The sequence below is a fragment of the Helianthus annuus genome, chromosome 2, assembly GCF_002127325.2.
Source record: "Helianthus annuus cultivar XRQ/B chromosome 2, HanXRQr2.0-SUNRISE, whole genome shotgun sequence".
In the NCBI taxonomy this organism is placed as follows: domain Eukaryota; kingdom Viridiplantae; phylum Streptophyta; class Magnoliopsida; order Asterales; family Asteraceae; genus Helianthus; species Helianthus annuus.
In genome coordinates, this window is record NC_035434.2 from 153,356,802 (window position 1) to 153,362,801 (window position 6,000).

A 6,000-nucleotide genomic window follows, 5' to 3' on the forward strand; every position below is an offset into this window, starting at 1 on the left:
AACCCGGTTTTGTGTGCATTATTATTTAAATTAGGTTAACAAGGCTAATCCATATTCTGTCCGTACTAAATCTGCAATGTGAGTCATTCTCTTTTTATTAAATGTTTTACAATACTCCAAATTATTTTCAGAATTATAAATTACAGTGATTAAGTTTCTGTAATCACCAAATTACAGCCAGTATGTGGGGTATTATGCACATTACTACTGTTTTAATCACATTAGGTGGGCGAACCAAAAATTAAGTGATATACGTCATTCATTGGGGCAGCCAATGGTGATATGACCACAGTCACAGATCCGGTCGAGTGACAAATACTGTGGGTAGTTGGTATATATCAGAAACATATGTAAAAACTCTTAATACTGTAAATTATAATAAATGAGTCATTTTAGTAAACTGAATGATTCACTCAGTATTTCCCGATGACAAAACCTTTTTCAAACATGTTTCAGGTGATCTATTGTAATTCAGGAAAAGTGCTGGGAAGCAGTGCAGGCTTTAAGTAGTGGCTCATTATAAAATAAAGAAATATGTTTTGTAAAAATAAAGATTTCTCAGTAAAACCTTATTATTGTAAATTATCGGGGTTTTATCCCGAATTGTGAAATAAAATAATCGGGAAAAGTTTTTAGCTTTAAAACGATCCTGATGATAAAAAAATTCCGCTGCTATAATCACATAAATAAATATCACGGGATTTCTGTCCTGCGGCTCCTGAAACGGGTCAAACCTAGTCGGGGGCCGTGACAAGTAGGGTTAGCCTGAATAGTTCGGTAGCATAGCGATGAGTAACGCGTAAAACGAAAACAAGAGTTGGTGGGTCGAACAGCCTGGTCGATCGAATGGTAGGTTCGATCGGACGGGTTGTTCGTTCGGTTTGACAGTCCGTTCGGACAGTCTGTTCGGTCGGCCGGTAGGCTCGATCGGTTGGACTGTTCGAGTGGATTGTTTCTTCCTTTTGAGTAGGATGTGTTTGTGTCTGATGGCTTGTCATTTTGAAGTTTTCGTTGTAGTATTTGAGAACATGGAAGTATCCTTACCTTTCAGGTCGATCGATCGAACGGGTCGTTCGATCGGCCGGCTTAACCGATCGGTTAGGTACTTTAGTAATAGGTCCTCAGCAGAATGTCACCTGATCGGACAGCATGTTCGATCGGGTGGCACTCCAATACGTCGAACGAGTTGAAAATCGATCAAGTGTTGAAGCATAGTATCTCATGATCCGAAGAGTAATTCAACCCAAGCCGTAGTTCGATCGAACAACACTTCATTCAATACTAGACGTCATGAAATTGCTAAAGTGTGGGGCCATGTGCTAGCTGATCGGCTGGCCTGGTCGATCGGCTGACATGTCCGATCGGTTGGGCTGTTTGTTCGAACAGCCTGTCCGATCGGTCAGCATCCTGACCTGGTCGGCCTGTCGTCTAACACTTTGGCTGTTCTGATGGTTTGACGTGATATCGAAGTATTTTGACAACGAGTTGAACCATGGAACCTTCGTTCTTACTTGCTTTCCTTGCTCGGACAGGAATCACCCAAGTCTGGTCAGTGAATAGTTCGGAACGGAGTTTATGTTTAAACCCGAAATCAGTGAACCTCGTAGATAGAATCCGAATCTGGAACCACACAACTAGTAGAATGATTAGTGAGTTGGCTCAAGCTCCGTTTCTACCGGTTTGAAGGCATTGAGTGTAAAAGAGTTGAAAGAAAGTTGGAAGATCCTACTTTCAATCTTTTACACCGTGTAATGTTTAGATCTATAACAGATCTTTGTTTATTTATGTGGAAATCGGCTGGATCCAAGTGATTCTTGGTGGATTGAAGCCAAAACATGAAGTTCTTCAAGAACCCATGATGACATCATCCTAGAATACTTAGATCTTGATGATTTCACGGTTAAAAGTTAAGATTTGAAAGATAGAAGGGTGTAGGAGTGTGTATTGATCAAGAAAGTACAAGATTTAGGATGAAATCTTACCGGAATCGAGAGAAATCTGAGAAAAGAAGGGGAGCACGAGCTGGTCGGTCAGAGAGTTTCCAAAAGTGGAAAGAGTGACAATGACAGGGCTATTTATAGACTTCCCAAAGAGGAAAGGGCTGGCCGATCGGCCAGGCATCCAGATCGGACACCCTGCTCGATCGGACAGTCCGTCCGATCGGCTTGGCCGTTCGATCGGCTAGGATCCTGATCGATCATCCGCCTGTTTCGAGCGTGCGGTGCGACGATTTCTGATATTTCGATTGAAGACGAATACGATAGAGTTTCCTATTCAAATTACTTTTAATCCCAACCACTATATCTACATACAAGCATCTACATCTTGCACTGTCTCTTCTCCACCAATTATCATGATTCGATTTCGGCTGAGTTCGAGTTTCAATTCGATTGAGCACCACACATAACATAAAAATAAACACGCACAAGTAACACATAAGGCACACACACACACGTATAATGTCACCAAAATTCATACAATTCGAGTTTCGAGTTTGATGATGATTCGATTAGCTTGATTATTGATTGATTGACTTTATCAATTTGTTACTTCCTACTATCCACAGTCGTTTAGCGGTTCGCGTCGGTAAGTAAACTTCGATTAATTCGATCACTTCGATTAACAACACTTACTCCACATAATACAACTAACAAAAACATGAAATAAACTAATTTTAGTCAAAGGAGTCAATCTTGACTTGGACTTTGACTTTGACTTTGACATTCGAAAACACGGGGTGTTACAGCCTCCCCTTGTTTAGGAAATTTCGTCACAAAATTAGGCTGAGAGCTGCACAGCACCGTGAATGATTCCACCGATTTCTCGCTTCAGATCTTCATTTAAACAACTGCGGGTACTTAGCCTTCATGTCGCTTTCGAGTTCCCAAGTGAACTCCGCGCCTCGTTTGCCTTCCCATCGGACTTTCACGATAGGGATGCGCGAGCGTCTGAGTTGCTTGGTTTGGCGATCCATGATTTCAACAGGCTTTTCCACGAAGTGTACCGTTTCGTTTACCTGAAGGTCATCGAGAGGTACAATCAGATCATGGTCAGCTAGTCACTTTCGGAGGTTCGACACATGGAAAGTTGGGTGGACGTTACTAAGTTCCTCCGGTAGTTCGAGTCTGTAGGCGACTTTTCCGATTCTTTCCAGAATCTTAAAAGGTCCAACATATCGAGGCGCTAGTTTCCCTTTCTTGCCGAATCTGACCACACCCTTCCAAGGTGATACCTTTAGGAGTACGTAGTCGCCAACGTCAAATTTAAGGGGCTTGCGTCTTCTATCGGCGTAACTTTTCAGTCTATCCCTGGCTTTCGACAAGTTGTCTCGAATCTAGAGGATTTTGTCAGTCGTTTCTTGTAGTAGCTCGGGACCAGTTAGTTGCGAATGACCGATCTCGTGCCACACAATAGGTGAACGACATCTTCTTCCGTATAAGGCCTCGAACGGTGCCATTTGTATGCTGGCATGATAGCTGTTGTTGTACGAGAATTCAACTAACGGTAGGTATTTGTTCCAACTACGACCGAAGTCTATGACACACGCGCGGAGCATGTCTTCAAGAGTACGGATCGTTCTTTTAGTCTGTCCGTCGGTTTGAGGATGGAATGTGGTACTTAGGTTAAGCAACGTACCGAGAGCTGCTTGAAACGTTTCCCACAATCGCGAGGTAAACCGAGCATCACGGTCAGATATGATGTCACGAGGCGTACCATGATTACAAATGATCTCGTCGGTGTAGATTCGGGCTAGTCGTTCTACCTTGTAGTCTTCTTGTATGGGCAAAAAGTGGGCTGATTTGGTCAGACGATCAACTATAACCCAAATGCTGTCGTGACCTGTTGGCGTGGGCGGAAGTTTGGTTATGAAATCCATAGCTATACTCTCCCACTTCCATATAGGGATTGGAGGTTGTTCGAGTAAGCCAGAAGGTCGTTGATGTTCGGCCTTAACTCTCGCACAAGTCAGGCAACTTCCAACATAGAGAGCGATATCCCGCTTCATACCCGGCCACCAGTACTTGTAACGAAGGTCCTGGTACATTTTATCGGCACCGGGATGAATAGAGTATCGGGATTTGTGGGCTTCGTCCATTAGAATCTTTCGCAAATCGGTCCGCTTAGGGACCCAAATTCGATCTAGGTAGTAGAAGATCCCATTTGATATGCTTACAAGCTGAGCTCCATCGTGATAGATTCTCTCTTTCTTCAAGGTGCGTTCATTAAAACAAGCATGTTGGGCTTCGCGGATAAGGGTTTCGAGGTCGCCCTGGGCTTGAGTATTGCGAATACTGAGCAAATAACTCCGTCTGCTGAGTGCGTCGGCAACAACATTGGCTTTGCCTGGGTGATAACGAATCTCACAGTCGTAATCGTTAAGAAGTTCTACCCATCGAGTTTGACGCATGTTAAGTTCTTTCTGATTAAAGATGTGTTGCAAACTCCTGTGATCGGTGAAGATCGTACACTTGGTACTATAAGGTAGTGTCGCCAAATCTTCAATGCAAAAACAACTGCGCCTAGCTCGAGATCATGGGTTGTATAATTCTTCTCGTGGATTTTGAGTTGACGAGATGCGTAAGCTATAACCTTGTCCCGCTGCATGAGAACGCAACCAAGACCGAGGTTGGAAGCATCACAATAGACAATGAAATCGTTGTTTCCGTCGGGCAACGTGAGAATAGGAGCATTGCAAAGCATATGCTTGAGGGTTTGAAAGGCAGACTCTTGTTCGGTTCCCCAAATAAAAGGCTTGTGTTTATGGGTAAGGGCGGTAAGCGGCACAGCGATCTTCGAGAATCCTTCGATAAATCGTCGATAATAGCCCACTAGTCCGAGAAAAGAACGGACTTCGGACGGGTTCTTCGGCGTAATCCAGCTCTTAACTACTTCAATCTTCGCGGGATCGACATGAATACCTTGACTATTAACGGTGTGACCCAGAAACTGAACCTCCTCTAACCAGAATTCGCACTTGGAGAACTTGGCATAGAGTTGATTCCCCTGGAGTAGTTCAAGAACCAAACGTAGATGTTGCGCGTGTTCGGCTTTCGACTTAGAATAGATCAAGACATCGTCGATGAACACGATGACGAAACGGTCTAGAAATGGCTTACACACGCGATTCATCAGATCCATGAAAACCGCGGGTGCGTTGGTTAAACCAAAAGGCATAACAACGAATTCATAATGGCCATGACGAGTTCGAAATGCGGTTTTGGGGATGTCTTCCTCTTGAATGCGCAATTGATGATAGCCTGAACGTAGATCGATCTTCGAGAAACACTTAGCACCTTGTAGCTGATCGAATAGGTCATCGATTCGAGGCAAAGGGTAACGGTTCTTGATGGTTAGCTTATTCAATTCCCTATAATCGATGCACATCCTGAACGACCCATCCTTCTTTTTAACGAAAAGGACTGGTGCGCCCCAAGGAGAGGTGCTCGGGCGAATAAATCCTTTTTCAAGTAACTATTGGCGTTGGTTCGAGAGTTCCCGCATTTCAGATGGAGCGAGTCGATAAGGGGCTTTGGCAACGGGGTTAGCTCTAGGAATGAGGTCGATATCACGACTTGGCGGTAGTCCTGGAAGATCATCAGGGAACACCTGAGGAAATTCACGGACCACTGGAACGTCTTTAACTTCGGCCTTCTTTTTCTTTTCCTTCTTCGCTACTACAATGTTGGCCAAGAAAGATCTGTATTCCTTGCGGAGATACTTGCTAGCTTGGATGCATGATATGAGCTTGAGAACTTTTGTCACGGCCCTCGGCCCCGGTTTGACCTGGTCTAGAGCCGCGAGGCAGGAAATCCCGTGGTATTTAATTTAGGCGACAGCGGAAGTATATAATACAGGATCTTTTAATATTAAAAATGCCCGTTACATAAGTTAGGGATAAAACCCCGTAATTTACATTAACATGATTTCACTGGGAAATCTTTATTTTTACAAAACATGTTTCTTTATTTATTTATATTGAGCCACTTCTCTAAGCTTGTA